Source organism: Ambystoma mexicanum, chromosome 8 (assembly GCF_040938575.1).
Source record: "Ambystoma mexicanum isolate Mex_15411 chromosome 8, UKY_AmexF1_1, whole genome shotgun sequence".
Taxonomy (NCBI): domain Eukaryota; kingdom Metazoa; phylum Chordata; class Amphibia; order Caudata; family Ambystomatidae; genus Ambystoma; species Ambystoma mexicanum.
In genome coordinates this window covers 1140194010-1140208556 of record NC_090929.1, presented here as the reverse complement: position 1 = coordinate 1140208556, position 14547 = coordinate 1140194010, and the positions used below count along the sequence as shown (strand labels likewise).

General features: G+C 45.3%; 1 protein-coding gene across 4 annotated transcripts in view; it reads left to right on the top strand.

The window, feature by feature from the left end:
• Positions 1-14547, top strand: part of ZNF365 (zinc finger protein 365) — a 563327-nt gene that overhangs the window by 409953 nt on the left and 138827 nt on the right. The gene's annotated exons all lie outside the window — the stretch shown is intronic.

The following is a 14547-nucleotide window of genomic DNA, read 5'->3' as shown; positions in this document are numbered from 1 at the left end:
CCCTTCATCTCCCAGACCCTGAGGTGTAACAAGTCTGTGTCTGACCTGCACAGGTCCCAAATCATTGGTATTTCTGGGGAGTTACAGGTGTGTTAGGTTTCTTAGTGATTTCGTTCTTTGCCAAATTTGTTTCCCCAGGGTGGCTATAAAGGGTGTGTCGCTCATTTGGTGTTGTGGCACCCAAATAAGTTCTTTCAGTTGCAGTGGAGGTATCAGGGACTGTAGCAGAGGAGTTTCAGATGTGTTCTCGTCGGCTAGCCATTTGGACACAAAGCTGAGTTGGGCTGCTAGATAATATTTTTCGAAATGCGGGAGTTGGATTCCACCCTGAGCATATTGTACGACTAGCGTGGAGTGTGCTATTCTATACCTGCCCTGCCCCCAAATGAATTCTCGAGTTATTGACCCCAATAGGCGGAAGAACGGGCTCTTGATGTAATACTGCACATTTTGGAACCTATACAGGAGCCTAGGGAGGACAATCATTTTGGTTATCGAAATTCTCCCCATTGCCGACAGTGGGAGTTTTGCCCAGAAGGACATTGATCTGCGCAGTGCGGGTATTGCTGCATTTGTGTTATGCTCGTGCATCAGTTGGGGAGTGTGCATAATCTGGATGCCCAAATAGCGGAACTTGGTGGTCTGCCACTGTATCTCTAGTGTTGGGAGCTCCTCCGAGCATCTGTCTTTAAGGCCTGCTAGTGGGAATAGGCAGGACTTTGCCTTGTTGAATTTTATGCCTGAGACTTTGGAAAACTTGTCAAGAACCTCCAGCATAGTTGGGACATTGAGATACGGGTCTCTGACGTACAGAAGCACATCGTCCGCGTAAAGTGAAATTATGTGGTCTATCTCCCCTAGCCTTATTCCGGCATCAAAAAATTGTTTACGAAAATAAATAGCTATGGGTTCTAGCCCCAATATATAAAGCATGGGGGATAGCGGGCAGCCTTGCCGGGTACCTCTGCGTATCTCTCAAACTTCTGACACGTGTCTCCCAGTTTTTACCTGTGCCCTTGGTTCAGTGTAGAGTATTCGGATCCACCTGATAAATCGTGGGCCAAACTCGAAATCTTTCAGGACCGCTAATAGCCACTCCCAAAATATGGAATCAAATGCCTTGATGGCGTCTAGTGATAACAGGGCGTAGGGTTCAGTGCTCGCGTCTGTTTGTGCAATGATGTGTTGAAGTCTGCGTAAGTTCATGGTCGTGTTCCGGCCTGGGACAAACCCACATTGATCCGAGTGTACAATATCCCCTATCTGTCTGGACAGTCTCTGGGCTAGGATTGTGGTTAGCAATTTAACATCATGATTGAGCATAGCCAGTGGGCGATATGAGTCGCATTGCTCCGCCGGCTTGTGTGGCTTAAGGACTGGGATTACTAGGGTTTCCCCTCATGCTATCGGGTAAGATGCCTCGTTCGTATATTTCCTGGAAGACCTCATGTAAGAGTGGTATCAGGGAGGAACTATAAGTTTTATAAAATTCCGAGGGTAACCCATCGCTCCCGGGTGCCTTGGCCATAGCTTGTGTTTTAATCGCTTCGGCAATGTCCTCTGTGGTAATATCTGCCTCTAGTGCTTCGGCCTGTGTTGGAGAGAGCCTGGGTAGCCCTATCTCTTCTAAGGTATCCGCTATTTGGTCCCCAGATATTTCTATTTCGTTAGAGTATAAGTGCTTGTAGTGGTTCTGAAAGGTATCATTTATTTCCTGTTGGGTCTGGTATGTGTTGCCCTGTTCGTCTTGGTTCAGGGTAATGGTGTGTCTGGGATGTTCCTTCCTGCAGAGTCAGGCCAGGAGCCTACTAGGTCTGTCTGCTTCTGTGTGTGCCCTGTTTGTTCTGGTGGCAAAATCAAACTTAGCAAGCCTGCCCGAAGCGGTCGAGCACTCCTCGCGGAGTGCTCTAAGTCTGTCTTCGTGTCGTTGTGGGTCTGTGAGGTCCGTACTAAGCCTCTCAATCTCTGACTCGCCCTGCTCTAATTCTTCGCGTAGCGATCTTCTGATGCCACCTGCTTTTGCCATGATCTCTCCCCTGGTCACTATCTTTAAAGCCTCCCATACCGTGCTTACATAGTCTACGCTTCCCTTATTTAGTACTATGTAGTCGTCTATCGTGTCCTGCAGCTCATCTCTGAATGCTTGGTCCAACAGGGCCATTGTTGGCATGCGCCACATAGGGATGGGGGGCCTGGGGCCAGTGTGGTTCCAATTTACTATTAGGGGGAAGTGGTCCGAGATTGTCCTTCCTAGGTATTCTGCTCCCTCCATCTGAGGTAGGTGTTCCCTACCAACAAAGATGTAATCCAGCCTCGTATGGAGGCTATGTGGGGATGAGAAGTACGAGTAGTTTCGTGTGTGGGGATGAAGCTCCCTCCATATATCAGCCAAGTCTAGCCTGTCTATCAGCGTGTTTAGCGCTGTCGTGGCAGCCATAGTGGTGGTAGGCGGAGGTAACGACCTGTCCAGCGTGGGGTCTCCCACGCAATTGAAATCCCCACCCCAGATGAAGAGGCAGTCTCTGTGTGGAGTGGTTATGTCGTACATCGAGGCCAAGTAGGCGGGGATGCTGTTGTTAGGTAGATAAGTGTTCACTATGCATGGCTCTTGCTGTTCGATGTGGCCCCATACAATCACATATCTGACCTCTGGATCGCTAACAAATTTGGCTAGTCGGAAAGGGAGTTGGGGGTGAATCCATGTATATACCCCTCTAGCATATTTCGACTAAGCAGTTCCAAACCCCTGTCCCCCCCAATGTTCCTGAAGTTTGCCCATAGATATCGCCGTGCACTGCGTTTCTTGTAAGAGCGCTATTCCCACCTTTTACCTGTGTAAGTATGACGTGATTCTAATCCTTCGAAGGTAGGTGCCGAGGCCCCTCACATTCCATGTCATTATTTTTACTTCCCCTGCCATGTTACTTTAGGTTGTGAGTTGCTGGTTACGCTGTCCTGTAGAGAGGTTACCCGCATAGTGTCGTCCTCCCCAGCCCTTTCCCCCCTTCCGTGTCGATGTTTTCTGGAGGCTTACCAACTGTTATAACTTTCATCCAAACGAATGAATAACCAAAAACGTTTAACTGCAAACTGCCCCAGCAGTTGCTTCTAACTTGCAGCGCTCAGGGGCTCCCGAGCCTTCTGGGCCTCTCCAGACCTTTCGGTGCGGGTCGTGTGTAGGCATTTGCACTTTCCGTGAGGGGGTGTGTCAGTGGTGTATTTGCTCATGGTTCTTTGTGGTCCTGCCCGACATAGCTATATTCACAGTGCGGTCCTTTGTAATATCTGGTTAAGCGTCTCATCTCCAGCGTGGGACCTTCCATAGGTGTTCATTTCGTTGTCGTTCACTTCTCTTTTATCTGCTTTTCTATGGGTCCTCTCCGTTCTCCACTAGATTGTTGTGCTCCATCCACATGATTGCTGCCGCTGGGGTCTTTAGGAAGATTGCCTTCCCTTTGTATAAAACCTTAAGGCGAGATGGGTATAGCAACATGTATTTTATGTTAAGTGTTCGTAGCCTGGCGTTCACTGGTATGAAAGAATTCCTAGCTTGCTGTACCGTGGGGGTATAGTCAGGGTATATGACTATTCTGGAGTTCTGTCTTCTGATCTCTTCGCCTTCTCTGGAGTGTCGTAGTATTGTTTCTCTGTCGCGGAAATTGAGGATTTTCGCTATTATTGGGCGTGGGTGCGACCCCTGCGGGGGACGCTTTTGAAGAGATCTGTGGGTGCGCTCCACTGAGAACCCCTGGGAGAGTTTTCCCGCTCCTATTTCTTGTAAGAGCAACGTCTCTATAAAGTCTGTAGGGTCCGAGCCCTCCATGTCCTCCGGGACCCCCAAGATCCTAACATTATTCCGCCGATCGCACCCCTCCGCATCCTCAGATCTCGCCTCCAGCCTCGCTACTTTCATTTCCAATTCTGTTACCTTTGCCTTCAGGTCTGAGGTGTTAGCGACGTTGTCTCGCAGGGTAGCTTCATTCGTATTTACTCTTTCCGTTAGGTTGCGGGCATCCTGGCGCATGAGTTGCATGTCCGCCCTCATTTCCTCTATTTTAGTTTCAATAGAGGTGCGTAGTGCTGCAATAGCTTGGAGGACTAGGGTGTCTTTAGGTTCTGTTTCCAGCTGCGGTGACACTGAATTGGGATCCGGTTCCTGTTGCAGCGGCTGCTTGGGCCTGACCGTCGTGTAGGAGTCCATTGTCGTTGATAGTTTTGTCTTTGCTTTAGGGGGGGCATCTCTGCCTTTAAGTCCAGTGTACTGTCCTATTCCTTCCTGTGCTCCACTTGATCAGCCCAGCCTGCCCCCAGGTCTATTAGCGGAGTAACAGCATGTGTGAGAAGATTCTAGATCCGTGACTCACTGTTTGTCCCGGCCCGAGCCCCTCTCCCTCCGCAGTCGGGTGTCCTCCACTTCGTGGTTCACGTTGGGCGGTATCACCGAGCCCCGGTTCTCCTCACTCGGTCGCCTCCCGCTGCCCGCCTTCTCCGACGAGGGCCTCTCGTTTTTCCCGCTTCAGGCGGCGTTCAAGAGTCTCCGTCCACTATCCCTCTGTCCGAGGGTCCGCCTCTTCCTCCGCTGCAGGGGGCCTCTGGATCTCAACACCTCCCAGGCCCAGAAGTGTTGCACCGCTCAGCGGATGTAGAAGGTGGAGGTAGGTGAGAGTATTTCCTTTCCTTCTCGGCGGGACCTCTCCGTTCACGAGCGCCAAGTCTCATCAGCGTCAGCGAGCGCCGCGGGCGCTGCCCTCTTGGATGTCAGGGGGGCGCCTCTCCCTCCAATCCGTTCAAGACTTTATTAGGTCCGATTTCGTTTCGGAGTGGGGCCGAGTCAGGGGGGAGAGGTTCCCCTTTCCGCAAGTATGATTACCAATGCTGTCCGTGAAGTTTTTACTGCGTAATTCCACTCGTTTCAGGATCTCGGGCAGGAGCGCCACGGGTGTTCGTCCTCACTGCATGCGTGCTGGCCACGCCCTATGATAATACTCCCTATGGTCTGAAACAGGGGGAGATAAAAATATGTTGAGGTTAGAGCCAGGTTTGTGTCTCATCTGGCCTCCTCCTTGCCTGTTTTTTTTTGTGGCATGATATTTCCACCTCCCTCGTGGAGTAGGGACAGTGGGCCTGCATATCCTATGAAGGCTTCCTGGCCTTCTTCCTCCTTACCTTCCATCCTCTTAGAATACTGCGTCTCACCTGGGGTATTCCCATGAGCCCCACCCCAGACTCCCCTACCCAGGTGATCCTTCCTCGCCCGTCCACCCCTAGGGTTGTGATACAAAAGCAATGGCCCTCCAGTGGCCACCTGAATAGATGATTCTCGGGATCTACATGGAGGAATACCTCAAGGTTTCTCACAATATCCAATAACATCCGGTTTCATCTTTATAGACATGATTGAGTACATCTAAAAGTCAATGGAAATGCACTCTTCCTTGAGAACATGAAATAAACAATCCAACTTTGTTAAAAAAACAACAATCTATATACCCAAAAATAATCATTTTAAGGAATACCTATTGCACACATGTAAATGCACTGAAAAAAACTTTACTTCAGGTGCAGTTAAGTTGTGCAGATGTAACGCAACAAAACCCTTGAAATTCAGCAGATGTGTGAAGTCATGAAAAGCTTAACTCAGCATGTTCCCGTTGATGTCCCTCATAATGCCATGTCCCCCATAATACCATTTTCTAAGTCATTGTGAATCTCTTCTCTTATAATATGTTTGTACTTGTGGGTTTTGCAACGGGAATGCGCTGGGTTAAGCTGATCATGACTTCCCACATCCTCTGAATTTCTAGGGTTTTGTTGCGTTAAATCTGCACCTTAACTAACGTATTTTCAGTGGTCTTGTTATGCCATTGTTTTCTTACAGGCCACTAGCTGTCGGCCATGGCCTTTGGCCCTGCCCACTGTACATGTTCCCCTAATATGTTTCTTTTGCACCCACTAGGTGGCCATGGCCTTTGGCCGTGCCCACTCTACATATTGCTCTCTGGTCCCTTGACATGTTGCCCCAATAGGTTTCTTTGGGGCCCACTAGCCATGGTCTTCAGCCACATCCATTACCCTTCACCTCACTGTAGCTGCAACATTCCCCTTTTTTTTGCATTCATTTAATTTTTTAACTGTCTCTTTAAAAAAAAAAAATCCCATAACCACTGTTAGCATAACCCTGGTAATAGCAATGTACTTCAAATAACCCCAGTATTTGTAAAATAACCCAGGTTATTGGTGTGTCGCACTATTATTCCAAATCCTGTTTTCTAATATAAACTCAGTCATGCGAAAATAACCCAGTTATGCGAAAACATTCAAGCTCTGAACATGGTCCCGAGCCCTCCTGCCTCCCAAACACCCAATTTCACATGGTGTCCTCTTTCCCCCTTCCCACCTCTAGCCTGAAGCCATTTCATCCTTTCCTCCTCCAAATGGTATTTTTTCCACTTTTTGTTTTTGTCCAATCTGCATATTCTTGTAATAACCCCGGTTATCTCTGGCATCCAGCAAAAAATAAAAATAGGCTAATTTTTTATTTCTGAAAAGCTTCACTGATGCATTGTCTGACACATATATAGTTATAATTTATATAAATAAAACTACTGGATGGAAAAACCCCAGACTCCTACCAGAAATGGAGTCACAGCTTTGTGCCCAAGTTGTTTCGTACCTGGTCCAATTCCATCCAGTAGTTATTTCTGTACACTGCACAGAAATGTGGACTTTTTCTCTAAGGGGAAATGAATGGGAGTATGCCGAAAACAGCATTTTTTGGCTTTCTTAATAACTTTTTCATTTTTAAAGAATCTTTCTCAAAATGTCCAGTCTTGGGGGGGATGCAGGGGCCTGTGACAAACTTGTTTTGTTTGCCAAAGATCAGCCAAATCCGTAAAATGTACAAAGAAAACGTACTATTACTATTACTATTACTGCATAACCACGGTTATTCCACAGCTATTCAAAAACCCCACAAAACTCACACTACATTTTCAATATGATTTAAATACCTTCTGTAGGTGTCTCTTAAACGAACTGTTGTGTTTTGTATCAAAGTTTTACCCAAACAATTGGATCTTGTTCTGAGAAACCCTCTCCTTCTCCAATTCCATTATTGCATTCCTTCAAAGAATTAAAAAAAATAGCAACATTCGTCTGTGCTCTTCCCTTAGATCGTTAATTAATGTTCTTTTCCCAAAAAGAAAATATAATTTGTGTTGTAAAAGTTTGAAAAATAATTTTTTGTACAGACTAAAAACAACTTTAAAAAAAAGAAAAAAAAAGAAAATATCCTGTGCTCCGAGTCTAAAAATATCTGTCCACAGCTTGAACACATACCTCTTTCTTCAAATACTCTGTCTAAAGTGATATTGTTAAACCAGAAAAATGTAGTTAACCAATGCTTTTCATAAAGTTGACCTATATCCTCCACATCACTATTAGTTCGATTCTCAAAATTAGACATTCCTCCACAATCTTCTTAACAACCATATTCATCACTTGTCAACTCAGTGAATGAGTTGTAAGAAAATAATCTGGTTCTGAAATTCTCAATTTTTCCACCTCTAAAAATTATTTCATAAACGTCTGCCAATATTTATTTATTCAAATTTTTATAACACGCCACATGCTCGTGGGCCTCAGGGCGCACAAAAAACAGAACAGGGAAAAGGATCAGAGATCAGGCAACGGAGGACGAGAGAACAGACTAGGTTCAGCCTGGATTGAGGTTGAACAGGTAGGTTTTTATTACCTTCTTAAAAAGCACCAGATTTTCAGCCAGGCGTATATGCCCGAGAAGTAGGTTCCACTGCAGCGGGTCCTGAGAATCAAAGTAGGTCCCTCCGAAACACACCAGCTTGTATCTGGGCTCGATGAGTGTGGGATAGGCGGAGGAGCAAAGCTTCCTTCCGCCTACTTGGGGCTTTACCCGATCAATAAGATATGTTGGGCAGGTATTTGAGGGACATTTGAAGGACAATGTCAGGATCTTGTGGGTGATCCTGTGTTGTATAGGCAGCCAATGAAGTGCCGTCCTAGCATTTGAGACGTGTGCACATTTGACCAGGCCCTGAATGGCCCAAACTGCATTGTTCTGTGCAAACCGCAGGGCTTGTATGGTAAGGTGTGTAGGGCCCGCTTGGAGACTATTGCAGTAGTCAAGTCTGGAATTAACTAGTGCAGAAGCAAGCAGCGCACAGTTATTGGCAAAGAAAAAAAGGCAAATATAATTTATTTGATTGGTGATAAGGCCACAGGATGATCGAATGTAAGAAACATGTGGTCTCATAGTATGCACACAGTCTTCAACTCCACATCTGTAAATAACACCTTTGAATACCACCACCTTATTTCAAAATACACCTTATGTCAACCAATCACCCATTCTTATCAAACTCATAATCTAATCTAAACTTTTCTACTTTACATGCATAATTGCAGTGACAATATATGCAGGTATAACATTATAGCCGCGGCTACCAGTGCAGCCGTTATAGATGCAGGAATTGATGCCTGCCAAAATACATTACGTCCTATTGGCCCACTCATAACCGCAGCTATTGTAGTCACAGAATAGCAGTGGCTACTCTGCCGATCTGAAACACACTTTAAAATGACACTTGCCGAACAAACAACCCCAGGCCACACCACCATCAAACATTGCCAACTCATTTAAATCTTTAAAAAGATGATTTTCCCTTTTTTGGTTTTTTTTGTTTGTTTCCATGGCCCATAACCACGGCTATGAGATAACCGCGGAAACATCTGAACCGTTATAACTGCGGCAATCGAAGCCCACCGAAAATACATGACATCCATTGGCTAACCCATAAATGTGGCAATTTTGGGTGCAGTATAACCGCAGCTACCATGCCGTTCTGAAACAAACTTTTAAATAACACTTGCCAAACAAACAACCCCAGACCACACCACACCACAATCAAACATTGCTAACTCATTTAAGTCGCTAAAAAGAAGAATGAACCATTTCATAATGCTTTTTTTTGGTTTTCATGCCCCATAACCACAGCTATGAGTGGCGCAGTCCCATTGGCTTTCGAGACAGCCAAAGCTTCATCCGAACCGTTATAGCCCCAGGAATCGAAACCCGCTGAAAATACACCAACAAGCATTGTTGCGAACTATCAAACAGAGGGGGGCCAAGACATGGAGTTCTGTAATGTTATTAGGGTGGAGTATAGGGCTATTTTGACATAGATATTAGCACCACTGAAGGTACACATGCACTACACGCACACCCATAGGGTGACTCTAAGGGGAACATTTGATAAAAACCTCAGAGATGCCAAAGGGGCACTATGTAAGGATATACGCAGAATAATCCCTATACATTCTGGGAACTTGAATATAGTGAATTTAATTAAGTAACGCAGAAAAGGATATACTAGGTGGCTAAAAGCCAATAAGAAGAAATTGATATTAGATAGATGGAATACCTTAACATCTGCTGTCCTTGAGAATAATCATAAACAGATTCATCAATTTGTCTGCAATAGGAGCCAATCCCTGCTTTGCTTAGCTAATGTCAGCAAAGAAGATTGGGTATCTGTAAAAACTGGAGGGCTGTATCTGCACTCCTGCTCTCTATATGGCAGAGTCGAAGCACAGGGTAACCCAGCCATGATTCTCTATTCGGTAGCTATAGTCGAGCAATCAAGGCTTACGCTCTCAGGAGGTGATGCGGGCTGTTTCTTAAATACAGTGTAGCCCCCAAGCACCCACAAAGGAATGTCCACACACTATGTTAGTGAAAACAGTCTTTATATAAATAAGGCTTTGATTATGTACACATACAATAGCACACTTTGTGCTCTGAAAATTTCTAAAATGGTAAATATATACAGTCTCAATGTGGTACCACAATTACTCTTGATTCCATTAAAATGCATCAACTGTACTCAGTACAAGTGTCATACAAATCAGTTAATAAAGTGAACCAACAATAAACATAGGAGGAAAGCAGGCTGGTTAAAACAATAGGCAGACTACAGGGCCCCTACCACTATGTACAGTTCTGTATGAGGATCCCCCCCACCTGGGCAACCTGTAAATAAAGATATAATACAGGCCCAGTACATATATTGTTTATATGAGTCTTATTTCCCTCTAATAAGGTTCTACCACCCCAATGTACCTGGAATAGCAGAGTTCGACATTGTGCTGTCGACAGATCCTTCTTGAGCAGCTGCCTTTAAGACAGGAGCCACGGATCGTCGAGATCCCACTAGGAAATGGTGAACAAAGGCGTCAAGGCAACAGCTTCGGTCCTGGCGGTACTCGTCGATGATCAGTCATGGACGTCCTGCAAAGATGAGGTGTGCAGTGCAACTCGACGATGATAGTTTGTTGCTGCAAAGAGTTACTGAAGAACTTTGGCCCTGCAAGGGCGTCAGGTCGTCTGCATCTTTGTGGTCCTCGGGTGGCGGGAAACCCACTGTCGAATTCTCCTCAGCATGTCGGCGGCTTTCAATTTCTGCTGCGGGACAAATCGCTCGTTGGTGATGAGCAAGGGAGTCCTTTGTTCAAAATATTCTTAATCAATGGAGAATTGCGGCTCTGGATCGTCGGCGGCGGTGATGGACTTCAATGTCCGGGCGCTTCGCTTCATGGTTCCGCGGTGGTCCCCGTCCCCGGTCGCCAGCCTTTCGAGGACTGACTTCCAGGGTGCTTTGGCGAAGGTTAGCTGGTGCACGATGGTCCCTTGTAGCTCGGGGAGAGGTCTCCTAGCCAGGTCCTCTCTTGGATCAGTTCCTTGAAGGCACAGCAGCTTTCATATTGGCAAAGGACAGCAGCAGCAATTCTTCTTCTTCCCGTGAGCTTCAACGATAAGCATCAATTATCAACTTCAGCATCTGAACGATTTCCATCAGTGAGAGGTCCCCAGATATACTGTTTGGTCTCTCATTCACTCTGCTGGGTCACACTCAGGCAACCAATTATTCAGAAGGGCATTCATGCAAGCAGGCAGCCAATCAGGCTCACGGTGCATTCAGGCCATTCTCCTTCCTCCAGACACTCACAACAAGAAATGGGTATTGGGACAGGTACCCGGCCATTCAGCACTCCACACTGCATTCATACTACTTTCGGGCATGGCTGTCTCAGTCTTTGTGTCACATACCAGAATTCAGACACCCATAACAAGAAGTGCATATTGGTCACACACTCCATTCCCCCAGGTCCCACCCCAAGAGTGTACCCACAACATACAGTCACTGGGAAGGCTCCAGCCAGTCTGGCAATAGAAAGCAGGAGGACACAGGGGCCATCTTGTCTCCTATCAGGAATCAACTGATTCCAATGGCAGGGCCTGGGTATCCCAAAATGGAGGATATTCAGAGCACCTGTCAAATTCAGCATGGAGCTGCCACCAGCCCATACCCTGCTCTGTGGGCCACAGACAGGTGCCCAAAAACATACACTAGGGGTACAGGGTTGTACCCACACCCATGATCACCATAAGGGTATTACAAGGGTCTGTACACGAAACCAAAAAGATGAAGAGCTGCATGCCAGGAGTCCCACATGGGCTGCTGGGCAGAAAATAATACAGAACTCACATGGAAAAGGACTACAGAACAAGGACAGAGAGGCCCTGTCCCTCCAATGCATTTCCAGCATCACAGTATCCTATTTGGGAGCAAACATTTGTAAATCTACTAAGGATCAGTTTGACTTGTATCTTGCTGATGTAGTTTGGGAATATACCATGACTTAGGGCATACGCAGGATCATCTCCTTCTTGAAGAACTCTTGTGCACCTGGGCTAGATGGCCTCAGTAATGCGCTGATAACATTGAATCCTGAGAGGTGGGTCAGGCTCTTATATCAACTGTTTAGAACCACATCCGCTACTAACATTCACCCGGGTATATGGCGGGAGAACATAATCAGGGGTCCAGATGCAAGGCAAAGAATTGCAGACTTCTGGCAATGCTCAATGTGCCAGCCAAAAGTTTGGGCAGAGTCTTGACGTTGGAGCTATCTAGCTGGGCTTTGGAGGGAAAAATAATAACTTAGTTGCAAACTGACTTTGTAAAGAGAGCCAGCACACTCACAAAAATACTGACGCTAACCAATTTATTGCAATATTCCTACTAGGTGCGAACCTTAAATATCTATTCTGTATTGGTTGATCTAAGTGCAGCATTTGACACTGTGTGCCGGGAAAAGCTTTGGAGAAAACTTACCAACTGGGGGATCATGTTAGGCCTTCTTAGGATGCCAATCGCCTTTTACCTGATACACAGATTAAAGTAAGACTTACCAGCACTGGAGCCACTACTGACCTGATCAAGACCTTTGTGGTCCTAAAACAGGGCTGCATCCTAGCACCTTTGCTGTTTAATTTGTACTTAAGCGACCTTTCGTTTGGCTAAAGTGCTAGTAATGCAGTTCCTACAGGTTATGCATGACAATGTTTCCAATGCTCGGCTACGCTGATGACCTAATCTTACTGGATCTAACTTCTTCGGGACAACAGGATGCACTGGAACATCGAAATGGATACTCTTCAGATATTCAGTTGATAATTAGAATCACAAAAACAAACTATTGGGTATTTAGACCCAATAAGGCAAGATCGAAGTTAAACCTTAATCTAAAACTTGGGCCTTTAAACATCGAACAAGTAAACTCATAAGATTATTTAGGATTTACCTTTGATAAAACATTATCTTGGGACATCCATCTGGATCGGTTGGAAGGCAAGGTCAAACAGGTAGTACAAGTGCTCAAGGAGTTTGCCAAAAGATACACTGGCCACTTTTTGATCTGTCTGGTTAAATTATTTAAAATTTAATTTAGGAAGATGTTATTGTATGGGGCAGACATCTGGGGCTGTACATTTAATGCAAAATTGGCTTTGATTGAAAGGCACTGTTTAGAATTGCAGGTTAAACTACCTGCTAAGACGTCTGTTGAATGTGTTGCTTAAATCCAATTGAATTCTGTACATAATGCCATGAGGATAAACAAACTCACTATTTTTCTTAAAGTATTTCCAAGATGCTCAAGACTCCCTACTCTGTTGTAACGGTCCACTTGTGAGGTCAGATATCCTGGGATGTAGGAAAACGACAGTTTATGAGATGTATCTTGAAGCTTCCGGTTGGATGCAAAGACTCAGAAATTCCCTTGAAATGTACCGTCATCCAAAAATTGTTACTTTCATTAAAAAGGCAATCTACTGGATTGATTTTGATCAATCAATCATCGACTTGGCGGCCAAAGCCCTAACTGGCGATTATGTTTCGCATTGGTTAAGTGGCACTGGGAAAACCGGTTATCTGGTTGCATATCTATATAATCTGATAGTCATGCCATATATTCGTATAAAATTCAATTTGGTTGGAACACTAGCAGCAGTGGGTGGTCCACATCACTTTGCACTTCTGTAGACTTTGTGGGACATTGGGGGTCATTAGGAGTAAGCCGGTCCGGAAATAAGGTGCCGGTAATAACATGTACCAGCACCTTTTTCAGGCTGGCATACTCCCAGTCTGCTGGAAGGGGCAGTGAACTACCAGCAGGCCTGACCTGCCGGTAGTTCAGGCTCCTACCGGCAGATGATTCACTGAAGCACCGGCACCATTTGCAACGGTGCCAGTGCTTCACCGGTTCCCATCCCATGGAGTCCTTTGGGACTCCATGGTAATGAAAACGAAACGTTCCGCCACCGCCCGTAATATCCCGGTAATAAGGGATATCGGGCAGTGGAAACAGTAAGCCGAGGTTGCTGGAAAACGGCTGGTACTACTGGCCGCTCACCTGCAATCTCGTTAAGACCCCCCATTGTCTTTGGAAAACACAATGCACTTAGTAATTGAGTGTGAGGCATTGGCAAGTATTCGACACAACCTTAACCTGTCACATGGAGGCATTTTTAGTCAAACTGCCCCAGAGGAAATATGACATAACTATTTTAATGGTTATGACATCAATCTAATGTACTACTAGACTAGACTAAACTGTGGAGAGGGGTCGAAGAAGTACTGCAATTAATAGGCTGAGTAGTGGAGATTACTGTACTGGGGGAAAGATGTGGTAATGCAATAGAAGAGACTTTTTATGATTAATCATTTTTTACTCTTTGTAATTTATGAACTGGTATGTTTAGGCTAGGCTGTTGTGGTTTTATCTTAAACACGTGAAGTTCCTCCATGTTCAATGGCCATTATTAAGTTTGTAATACATACTAAGTTGTGGCAGTTTTCTAACGTCTGTTTTTGTTGATGTATGCTTGATATGTATGAAAATCTGTAGTTGGCTGTATTATACTATAGATAAATACAAATATCAATAACCGCAGATATGCTGGGCATGATATAACCGCGGTTACTCTGCCAATCTGAAACAAACTTTGAAATAACACTTTCCAAACAAATAACCCCAGGCCACACCACAATCAAAAATTGCCAACTCATTTAAATCGTTAAAAAGAAGAATTTCCCATTTTACCTGCTTTTTAAAAAATGTATTTCCACAGCCCATAAACGCGACTGAGAGGCACAGCCCCATTGGCTG